Source organism: Bubalus kerabau, chromosome 6 (assembly GCF_029407905.1).
Source record: "Bubalus kerabau isolate K-KA32 ecotype Philippines breed swamp buffalo chromosome 6, PCC_UOA_SB_1v2, whole genome shotgun sequence".
NCBI classification, from domain to species: Eukaryota; Metazoa; Chordata; class Mammalia; order Artiodactyla; family Bovidae; genus Bubalus; species Bubalus kerabau.
The window spans coordinates 103611707-103622612 of record NC_073629.1 but is presented as its reverse complement, the minus strand read 5'-3'; the positions used below and the strand labels follow the sequence as shown (position 1 = coordinate 103622612).

Sequence of the window (10906 nt, the reverse complement as noted above, 5' to 3'; positions counted from 1 at the left end):
CTTGTACACAACGAAGGAAACTCTAAGCAAGGTGAAAAGACAACCTTCAGAATGGGAGAAAACAATAGTAAACGAAGCAACTGACAAAGAATTAATCTCAAAAATATACAAGCAACTCCTGCAGCTCAATTTCAGAAAAATAAACGATCCAATCAAAAAATGGGCCAAAGAACTAAACAGATATTTCTCTAAAGAAGACATACATATGGCTAACACATGAAAAGATGCTCATCATCACTCATTATCAGAGAAATGAAAATCAAAACCACAATGAGGTACCATTTCACACCAGTCAAAATGGCTGCTAACTAAAAGTCTGCTTCTGCTGCTAAGTCGCTTCAGTCCTGTCTGACTCTGTGCGACCGAATAGACGGAAGCCCACCAGGCTCCCCCGTCCCTGGGATTCTCCAGGCAAGAACACTGGAGTGGGTTGCCATTTCCTTCTCCGATGCATGAAAGTGAAAAGTGAAAGGGAAGTCGCTCAGTCGTGTCCGACTCTTAGTGACCCCATGGACTACAGCCTACCAGGCTCCTCCATCCATGGGATTTTCCAGGCAAGAGTACTGGAGTGGGGTGCCATTGCCTTCTCCTATCTAAAAGTCTACAAACAATAAATGCCAGAGAGGGTGTGGAGAAAAGGGAACCCTCTTACACTGTTGGTGGGAATGCAAACTAGTCCAACCACAATGGAGAACAGTGTGGAGATTCCTTAAAAAACTGGAAATAGAACTGCCATATGACCCAGCAATCCCACTGCTGGGCATACACACTGAGGAAACCAGAATTGAAAGAGACACATGTACCCCAATGTTCATCGCAGCACCGTTTATAATAGCCAGGACGTGGAAGCAACCTAGATGTCCATCAGCAGGTGAATGGATAAGAAAGCTGTGGTACATATACACAATGGAATATTACTCAGCCATTAAAAAGAACACATTACACATTTGAATCAGTTCTAATGAGGTGGATGAAACTGGAGCCTATTATACAGAGTGAAGTAAGCCAGAAAGAAAAACACCAATACAGTATACTAATGCATATATATGGAATTTATATATTTGGAATTTATATCATTCCAAGAAGGTAATGATAACCCTGTATGCGAGACAGCAAAAGAGACACAGATGTATAGAACAGTCTTTTGGAATCTGTGGGAGAGGGAGAGGGTGGGATGATTTGGGAGAATGGCATTGAAACATGTATAATATCATATAAGAAATGAATCGCCAGTCCAGGTTCGATGCAGGATACAGGATGCTTGGGGATGGTGCACTGGGATGACCCAGAGGGATGGTATGGGGAGGGAGGTGGGAGGGGGGTTCAGGATGGGGGACACGTGTACACCTATTGTGGATTCATGTGAATGTATGGCAAAAACCACTACAATATTGTAAAGTAATTAGCCTCCAATTATAGTAAATAAATTAAAAAAAAAAAGGAAAGAAAAACGCATTGGTTAGCTCAAGGTTTGAGAAAAGTTAAGTTCAGGTGGAACAAGGTGTCATTACGGCAACACAGAATTTTAAAAGAAATCTCCTTTTAAATTTGTATCAGTTCAGTTCAGTTCAGTCACTCAGTTGTGTCCGACTCTTTGCGACCCCATGAATCATAACACGCCAGGCCTCCCTGTCCATCACCAACTCCCGGAGTTCACTCAAACTCATGTGCATCGAGTTGGTAATACCATCCAGCCATATCATCCTCTGTCATCCCCTTCTCCTCCTGCCCCCAATCCCTCCCAGCATCAGAGTCTTTTCCAATGAGTCAACTCTTCGCATGAGGTGGCCAAAGTTTTGGAGTTTCAGCTTTAGCATCAGTCCTTCCAAACAACACACAGGACTTCCTTTAGAATGGACTGGTTGGATCTCCTTGCTGTCCAAGGGACTCTCTAGAGTCTTCTCCAACACCATAGTTCAAAAGCATCAACTCTTCAGTGCTCAGCTTTCTTCACAGTCCAACTCTCACATCCATACATGACCACAGGAAAAACCATAGCCTTGACTAGATGGACCTTTGTTGGCAAAGTAATGTCTCTGATTTTAATATGCTATCTAGGTTGGTCATAACTTTCCTTTCAAGGAGTAAGCGTCTTTTAATTTCATGGCTGAAATCACCATCTGTAGTGATTTTGGAGCCCAAAAAAATAAAGTCTGACACTGTTTCCACTGCTTCCCCATCTATTTGCCATGAAGTGATGGGACCAGATGCCATGATCTTCGTTTTCTGAATGTTGAGCTTTAAGCCAACTTTTTCACTCTCCACTTTCACTTTCATCAAGAGGCTTTTGAGTTCCTCTTCCCTTTCTGCCTTTTAAGGGTGGTTTCATCTGCATATCTGAGGGTATTTATATTTCTCCCAGCAATCTTGATTCCAGCTTGTGCTTCTTCCAGTCGAGCATTTCTCATGATGTACTCTGCATAGAAGTTAAATAAGCAGGGTTTCAATATATAGCCTTGACGTCCTCCTTTTCCTATTTGGAACCAGTCTGTTGTTCCATGTCCACTTCTAACTGTTGCTTCCTACTTGCATACAGGTTTCTCAAGAGGCAGGTCAGGTGGTCTGGTATTCCCATCTCTTTCAGAATTTTCCACAGTTTATTGTGATCCACACAGTCAAAGGCTTTGGCATAGTCAATAAAGCAGAAATAGCTATTTTTCTGGAACTCTTTTGCTTTCTTGATGATCCAGCGGATGTTGGCAATTTGATCTCTGGTTCCTCTGCCTTTTCTAAATCCAGCTTGAACATCTGGAAGTTCACGGTTTACGTATTCCTGAAGCCTGGCTTGGAGAATTTTGAACATTATTTTACTAGCGTGTGAGATGAGTGCAATTGTGTGGTCGTTTGAGCATTCTTTGGCATTGCCTTTCTTTGGGATTGGAATGAAAACTGACCTTTTCCAGTCCTGCGGCCACTGCTGTGTTTTCCAAATTTGCTGGCATACTGAGTGCAGCACTTTCACAGCATCATCTTTCAAGATTTGAAATAGCTCAACTGGGATTCCATCACCTCCACTAGGTTTGTTCATAGTGATGATTAAAATCTGACACCTGTTTGTTTCCTCCTGCTGCTTAAGAGAGAGATAAAAAATGTCTAACACTTGCAGCCTATATCCTGCTTTTGGAGGCCCCTAGACTTCCTGCCTGTTACCGTCTCGCGTGTAAAGCATTTATCATAATAAAAAACAAATAGTAAGTATTCAGTGAATGTAAGATACTGTTTACCTTTTCTTAATTTGTAATTTATTATATATTGGATAATATTCTTTGTCTGTTACATGCACTGAAAATATCTTCTCAGTTTATTATTTGTTTTCTTTATTGCAAAAGTCATATATGTTTATTCTTAAAATTTTATAACAGATGCAAACAAATACCCATTACTTTAGACTTGCAGATAACTACAGTTAAAAATTCAAGGTCTAAATTTTTTAAAATTGTCTTTATGAATATTTTTAAGAAACATAGCACAATTCTTAAACAATTTATTTTTTGTTTGCATGATTTTTAACATTGAATTACACAGTATTTATTCTTCTGTCACATGATTTATTCACTCAGTATAGGTTTTAACATTTTTCTGTTTTCATTTGTTTTCACTGTTGAAATTTTTTTTTCACTTTTTGATGGATCGAAATGAATAATGACTTCGAATGAATAGAATTCTTAATAAACTTAAGAATCTATCCTTATGTTTTTTCTTAGATGAATATATGTCAACGATTTCATTGAATTGCAAGAGGAGAGGCTGGGAGGTAGACAAGATTCAGAGCAGGAAGGGTTTTGGCTGCTGGACTAAGGAGCTGAGACTAAATTCCCCAGATGGAAACTTGTGAGGACTCTGAAGGAGGCGGAACAAAGGCAGAGTTGCTGGATAGAAATCCAGCTGTGGCAGTCATGGGAATGCTTATTGACCACACAGTCTGCTCTTTGAATCCAGGCCCTGCCACTTGAGAAGGGAAATGAATCACAGACCTGGAAATCCTGGTTGCTTGGGGTGGGCAGCCTAGGAGATGAGTTCTAGGCTGGGCCAGGGGAATTTGGGAGAGGAACAGCCCTCCACAGTTGTGAGGAGACCCCTGGGGTAGGCGGCAGGCACAGACCTTCAGCCCTGAGATTCTCAGAGGAGCTGAAGTCATATTCACCAAACCCTGAGCTCCCCTCCAGTGGAGGAAGAGGCCTCCAGGACCTGATCGGTGCTGAGGTGGACTCCACACTGGGGTCAGGATCAGAATAGTGGGGAGCAGGAGAGCAACCATCACCCAGGAAGAAGGCTAGTATGGAGGAGAAAGAAGGGACTTCATCTGTGGAGTGAGGGCTGGAATGTGCCTGGTGCCCCCACCTAAGGAGACTGTCTTTCCCAGAAGCCAGCCTCTGCAGATGGGCTCCACTCTCATCAGCCTCTCCCCTGGGTCTCCCAGCTTTCAGCCCAAACCCCAGTCTGGCTCCTGTGGGGAAACACTGGGCCAAGAACCAAATGTAACTCTAGTGCCCCTGGGCTGTGTGTGGGCAGGGGACCCTCTCATGCTCAGGAGGAATGGGGCCTGAAGTTTCTTTCCCACCAGGCAGGACTGAACTCCTGTGGGATGTTGCTGAGCAAGAACCTAGTGCTCCCTCCCCAGCAGGAAGGGGCTGCAGGAACTTAGCTCCTGGTTAGAGCCCTGGGGCCACATGTTACTCAGGAGCGATCTCCTGAGTCTGAGAGAGCTCTGCCCACAGCTCCCTTCCCTGTAGAGTTATAATCTCAGGACAGCAGCACCCACAACCATTCTGGGGAGCAAGCCAGGCTGCAGCTGACCCCCCCATGCCCAGTCTTGCCAGGAGCTCTGGGTAGGACCTGGTTCACAGTTCCTGTTCATCTTGGTGTCTCTCCTCATGTCTATGTGAGAGTGTCCATGGTTGTCTCTGCCTCTTTCTCTCTGTGTGTCCATCCCTTCCTTCCTCTGTCTCTGGGTCTGTTATTATCTCTCCATCTCTGCCTCTCCTCTTTGTTATCTCCATCCCTCTCCATGTGTCTCCTCCTGCCTCTTTTTCTGTTTGCTGTCTCTGGGCTTCTCTACCTCCAAGGATTTCATCCATCTCTGATCCACTTTCTGATTGTGTAGCTCTGGTGTTCTGTCTAACGGGGTCTTCAGCTCACTCTGTGACTTTCTTTCCCTCTTGATGTCTGTTTACTGCTTGCTATGGTCTGGATTTGCCTGAAGCATCATCCTTTGACTCACAAGATCTGCTCTTGCAGTGCTTCTCTGTATCTGCCACTGGAACCCTGAGCCATCTCCTTCTCCTTCTGTTGATGTTAATCACACTCCCAGCACCCATTTTCTTCTCTCCTTGTGTATCCCCCATCCCTCAAATTTTGGTTTATTCTTCTCTCTGTCTTCTTGCCACATATGTTTGTGTCTCTTCCTCCCTTCTGGAACTCTCTATCTTTTCCCATCATTTTCTCTGCTTCTATTGCTTTCTAATTTTTATTTGTTTCTCTAGGTCAATCTTAGCCCCTGAAGGTTTGTGCTGATGCTGGGGGAGGGTGTGTGTGGTGGGGGAAGAGCTAAGGAAAAGGGAAGAGAGGAGTAAACATATTTTCTGAACTTGAAAGAATCATATATTATTGTAATAAACCTCTCTCTCTCTCTTTTTTTTTTTTTTTTTTTTTTTTTACAGATAAGAAATAGTTACCTACTCTGAATCATGGCAGTAAATGGCAAAAGTGAAAATTCAAAACTACATTGAGCCTTTTGTTTCTCCACCTGTGCTTCAGAAGGGTAGGTATGTAGTAGAAGATAAATATATGGGGCTTCTCTGGTAGCTCAGATGGTAAAGAATCCTCCTGCCATATGGGAGACCTGGGTTTGATCCCTGGGTTGGGAAGATCCCCTGGAGAAGGGAACAGCTACCCACTCCAGTAATCTTGCTGGGAGAGTTTCATGGATAGAGGATCTTGGTGGGCTATACAGTCCATGGGGTCGCAAAGTGTTCGACATAACTGAGTGACTTTCACTTACTCATGTGGCGCTATTGGTAAAGAACCCACCTGCCAATGCAGGAGACATAAGAGACACGGGTTTGATCCCTGGGTCAGGAAGATCCCCTGGAGGAGGGCATGGCAACCCACTCCAGTTTTCTTGCCTGGAGAATCCCATGGACAGAGGAGCCTGGTGGGCTACGGTCCATAGGCTCACACAGAGTCAGACACAATTGAAACAACTTAGCAAGCACAGCACAAAGTGCAGAAGAAAAAAATTAGGACAAACACACAAACTCATCTTAGGGCAAGGAGTCCTGGGGAGCAGAGACCTGTCACCCACATCCCCTTTGCCCTCACCCTGAAGGTACAAACTGGAGGTAAAAACTGGGCAGCCTCTCATCACGAGGGACCTCATTCAAGGATCTCCATCACTCAGGACCTATCTCCTACCCAAAATACTTTTACCTTAAGCAGCAAATGTACTTGTATTAAACTGTATAAGCTGATTCCCAAGTGTAGCTCGGTGGAGGGGTTGAGCTCAGACAACAGGATACACTCCCTTTCAATGTCCTCCAGTCTTGTCTAGGCCCAGCATGTCTTTCTCCATCTCTCATCTCCCTCTCTCACATCCACTCTTTCATCTAACTAGTCTGAATGAAGAAGCCAAATCCTTATATATTCCAAATTCAAAGTACCACTTGAATTTTATTCCTTATTATAAAAATTATTTATGTTTATTGTGTGAAATTTGGAAAGTTCAGAGAACTTTAAGTAATAAATATCACCTGTAAATCTAATCACCAGAAATGACCCCTGTAAGGTTTTGGTATATTTCTTTCTAATTTTTATGCTGTGCATATAAATTTGTATACTGTTAGGATTCAGTCTGCTTTTTAACAATCTGTTGGAGCATTTCCCCACAATGTAAAATAGTCTCCAAAATATTATTTTAAAGGTTATCAGGTATTCAATCATATCAATAGACCATAAATTATTTCAACCAGTCCCCTGTTATAGGACATTTAGGTTCTGTCCAGTTTTCCCCATTAAAAGTAATACTGCAATTAAACATCCTTGATGAAAATCTCTCCCCACATCTCTCATTTTTCCACGTGCAATATTCTTAAAGGTGAAATTAAATGCTATCACATTTTCCTGCAGAAGAACAGAGTAATTTGCTTCTCATATGAATTTCCAAATCAATATATAAGAATTTCTCATTTACTGCAAACTGGTCAATGCCAGGCATCATCATTTTAAAAGAATTTTGTGCCTATGTCAGGTTAAAACTATTTCATTGATGTTTTAATTTGCAGTCTTTAATTATTAGGAAGTTTAAACTTTGGTGGATTCATTTTTTCATTAATCTCTTGTGCATTGATTATTAATATCTCATTCTTGGTTATGAGTTTTTTCCTTACAAAGAAGAGACCTTTATATTCTAATGATATTAATCACTTGTATTACACATATGCAACAACTTATTATTCTTTTTTTAACTTACATAAGTTATTATACATAAGTTATTATATAGCCAAAAATATTCATATTTTTCTTACTTTTCTTCCTTTATTTTTATGCTCACAAGAAAGCAAGAAAGTATTGGCATTTAAGCAGGATGAATGTGAGCAGCTTGAGTATACTGTAGAGACAGGGAAATTGAGATAGAACCAAATTACTCTTCACAATTAAGTAGATTGGTTCTCAAAGTGTGGACCCAGCATCTGCATTACCTGGGAACTTGTAGAAATGCAAATTCTCAACCTCCACCCAAGACTTTCCAAACCAAAACTCCGTATGAAGTGCAGGAGCATCTGACAAGCTCTCCAGGTGATTCTGAATCACAGGTAAGTCTGAAAGCATTGAGTTAAAGGAATTGGATTTATGGCTGCTTGCCCTGGTAACGGGAGTAAGGAGAGTCCTAGAACTGGAAGACAAGGGAAGATCGGAGGAGGTTCCAGGAAGGAGACCAGTCTCCAATCACATGCAGGTGGCTGGGGGCTAGAGAGGAAAAACCTCTGCACAGATAACTTAGGGACTTTCCAACATTAAATGCTCATTTTTAAAATAGTTTTCTCTTCTGTGCTGCATTGTAAGTCATCTTCCCTTTATCCATACATCCAGGACAAGTCTTGCAAATAACATCCTTGTGTTGGTGAGGTTTAGGGGCATAATGGAGAAAGAGAATAAGGATGAACCACTGAAGGTCAGTACTCCATGAGGAAGGCAATAAGGGGAGTTGAGGAGTCAATGAGAGTGAGGATTAGGAAGCAAAATGACCAGGGATACACAAGAATCCTTCACAATTTAGGGAAATATGGAACAGGTCAGATGAGGGCTGTGCAGCTTTGTTTGCTTATTAGAGGGAAAGGGGTCAATACTAAGAGGCTGAAGGACTTGGAACCTTCAAGTGATGCTTGAAGGCCTTTCTCTGTCACATCATAAAATAAATATTCACTCATATATTTTCTCTTAGGTTACCTTACACTTTTATTTTTTGCATTTAACTCTTTAACATATTTAACTGTGTGAAATCACTTTTCCACCCATATTATCTATAACTCTCCTTTGCCCCTCTGATTTATAACAAATAGTAGGCATTTGGTAAAAACATGTTGAATCAATGACATAGTTACTGAACACTAGTAAAGTTTCTTTCACCAGGAAAAGTTAAATCTTGAATATTAACTATAAGCTTTAATCTACATAGCATTGATTTGAATTCCCAATTCTAACCTCAATGGTAATCCTAGCAGTGATGAAAACCTCAACATAAATAATAAGTGTAATAGTCTTAACTCTGATCTTTAATTGAGGCTAAACAACCTGTGTTGTCCCAAGAGAAAATGGAAAATGGGATGAATAATAGAAAAGCAAAGCTATCTTGGGAAAGGGAGAGACAGGAAGGAACACAGCACACAGCACTTCCCAGACTCGGTCTTCACTATTTCATCACTATGCCCCTCAGCTTACGTCTGAACGAAACCCCGACACCACTCAAACTGCTGCAGGAAGGGGGACCCCTTCCAGGGCCCAAAACTGGGCTCTTGTCTAGCACTTGGAAATGAATTGTCCAAGGAGACACATGTGCTGACAAAGCAAGAGATTTTATTGGGAAAGGGCACCTGAGTGGAGAGCAGTAGGGTAAGGGAACCCAGGAGAACAGCTCTGCCACATGGCTGGAAGTCTCAGGTTTTATGGTGATGGGATTAGTTTCCGGGTTGTCTTTAGCCAATCATTCTGGCTCAGAATCCTTCCTGGTGGTGCATGCCTTGTTCAACCAAGATGGATGCCAGACAGAAGGATTCTGGGAGGTGGTTGGATGTGTGGTGTCTCCTTTTGACATTTCCTGAACTCTTCCGGTTGGTGGTGGCTTATTAGTTCCATGTTCCTTACCAGGACCTCCTGCATAAAACAACTCATGTAAATGGTTACTATGGTGCCTGGCCAGGGTGGGCGGTTTCAATCAGTGTGCTTCCCCTAACAAAACTACTATGGGGATGTATTCAGTAGTGCCCCATCTAATAATCCAAAATCCCTGTTAAGAAACATAAATGAAAAATGAGTGAAATTTGTTGGCACCAAAACCCCAAATATCATATATTTCCCAAACTCTTTAAACAGGCAGCGCAAAATGCAGGAACTCAACGAGTCCACTGTGGCAGAATTCATCCTAATGGGCTTTGCCTCGAACCCCAGGACCAATCCTCTGCTCTTCACCTTCTTTCTAGTCTTTTACCTGCTGATCCTTGTGAGCAACAGCCTCCTCATCACCCTCATCCACCAGGACACACGCCTCCACACACCCATGTACTTCTTCATCAGTGTCCTCTCCATGCTGGACATGTGCTACACCACCACGACTGTGCCCCGGATGCTCGTGCATATTCTCAGCAAGAAGAGAGCCATCTCTTTTGCTAGATGTGTGGCCCAGATGTACCTCTTCCTCCTCTTTGGGATCACTGAGTCCTGACTTTTCTCCATCATGTCGGTGGACAGGTACGCGGCCATCTGCCACCCTCTCCGGTATAAGGTCATCATGAGCCGCTGGGTGTGCCTTCTCATGGTGGGCATCTGTGCAGCCTATGGTGTGCTGGGTGGTCTGTCCTATACCTTCTTTGCTATGCACCTTCCCTACTGTGGCCCTAATGAAATTGACCACTACTTCTGTGAGGTCCCTGCAGTCCTGAAGCTGGCCTGTGCAGACACATCCCTCAATGATTTGGTGGACTTCATCACCGGCTTCAATGTCATTGTGGTCCCACTCTCCCTGATTGTCCTTGTCTATGTCAACATCTTTGCCACCATCATGAAGATCCACTCAGTCCAGGGGCGGATCAATGCCTTCTCCACCTGTGCCTCCCACATCACTGTGGTCACCATGTTTGCTATTCCATGCATCATCATGTACATGAGCCCTGGCTCTGACTCCTTGTCAAACAGTGGCAAGAAAATGGCCCTTTTCTACAACATTGCCACAGCCTTCCTCAACCCTGTCATTTATAGCCTGAGGAACAAAGATGTGAACAGGGCCTTCCTCAAATTGGTGGGCAGGGGCAGGGCCCCAGAGTGACTCTCTAAAGATGAAGATGTGGGGAGCCATACAATGCAGGATGCACACTCACCCCGAAGACTCTTCTACCAGTCCTGAAGAGATGGTCTTCATAAAGCTAACTCTTCACCCTGGCCCAGTGGGAGAGCACAAGGTGCTTGATCATCAGAATTTTCTATGGCATTGTAGTTTGAGGCAAATATGATTGGGAAGATCTAACACAGTTGTTAAGAGCCTGGACTCTAGTGCCAGAGAGACCAAGACGAGAGACTTGGATTTACCAGTTACTAGGCATGTGAATTCTTGCAGCACATTTAACTGCCCAAAGTTTGTATCTCTCCTCAGAGAGAAATTGCAATGATTAAATGAGATAATACAGAAAATGTACAG

At 42.9% G+C, this 10906-nt stretch overlaps 1 pseudogene; it reads left to right on the top strand.

Moving 5' to 3' along the window:
- The first annotated feature begins 9598 nt into the window (after nucleotides 1-9598).
- LOC129656279 (olfactory receptor 2D3-like) lies at nucleotides 9599-10537 on the top strand (annotated as a pseudogene).
- The last annotated feature ends 369 nt before the right edge of the window (nucleotides 10538-10906 follow it).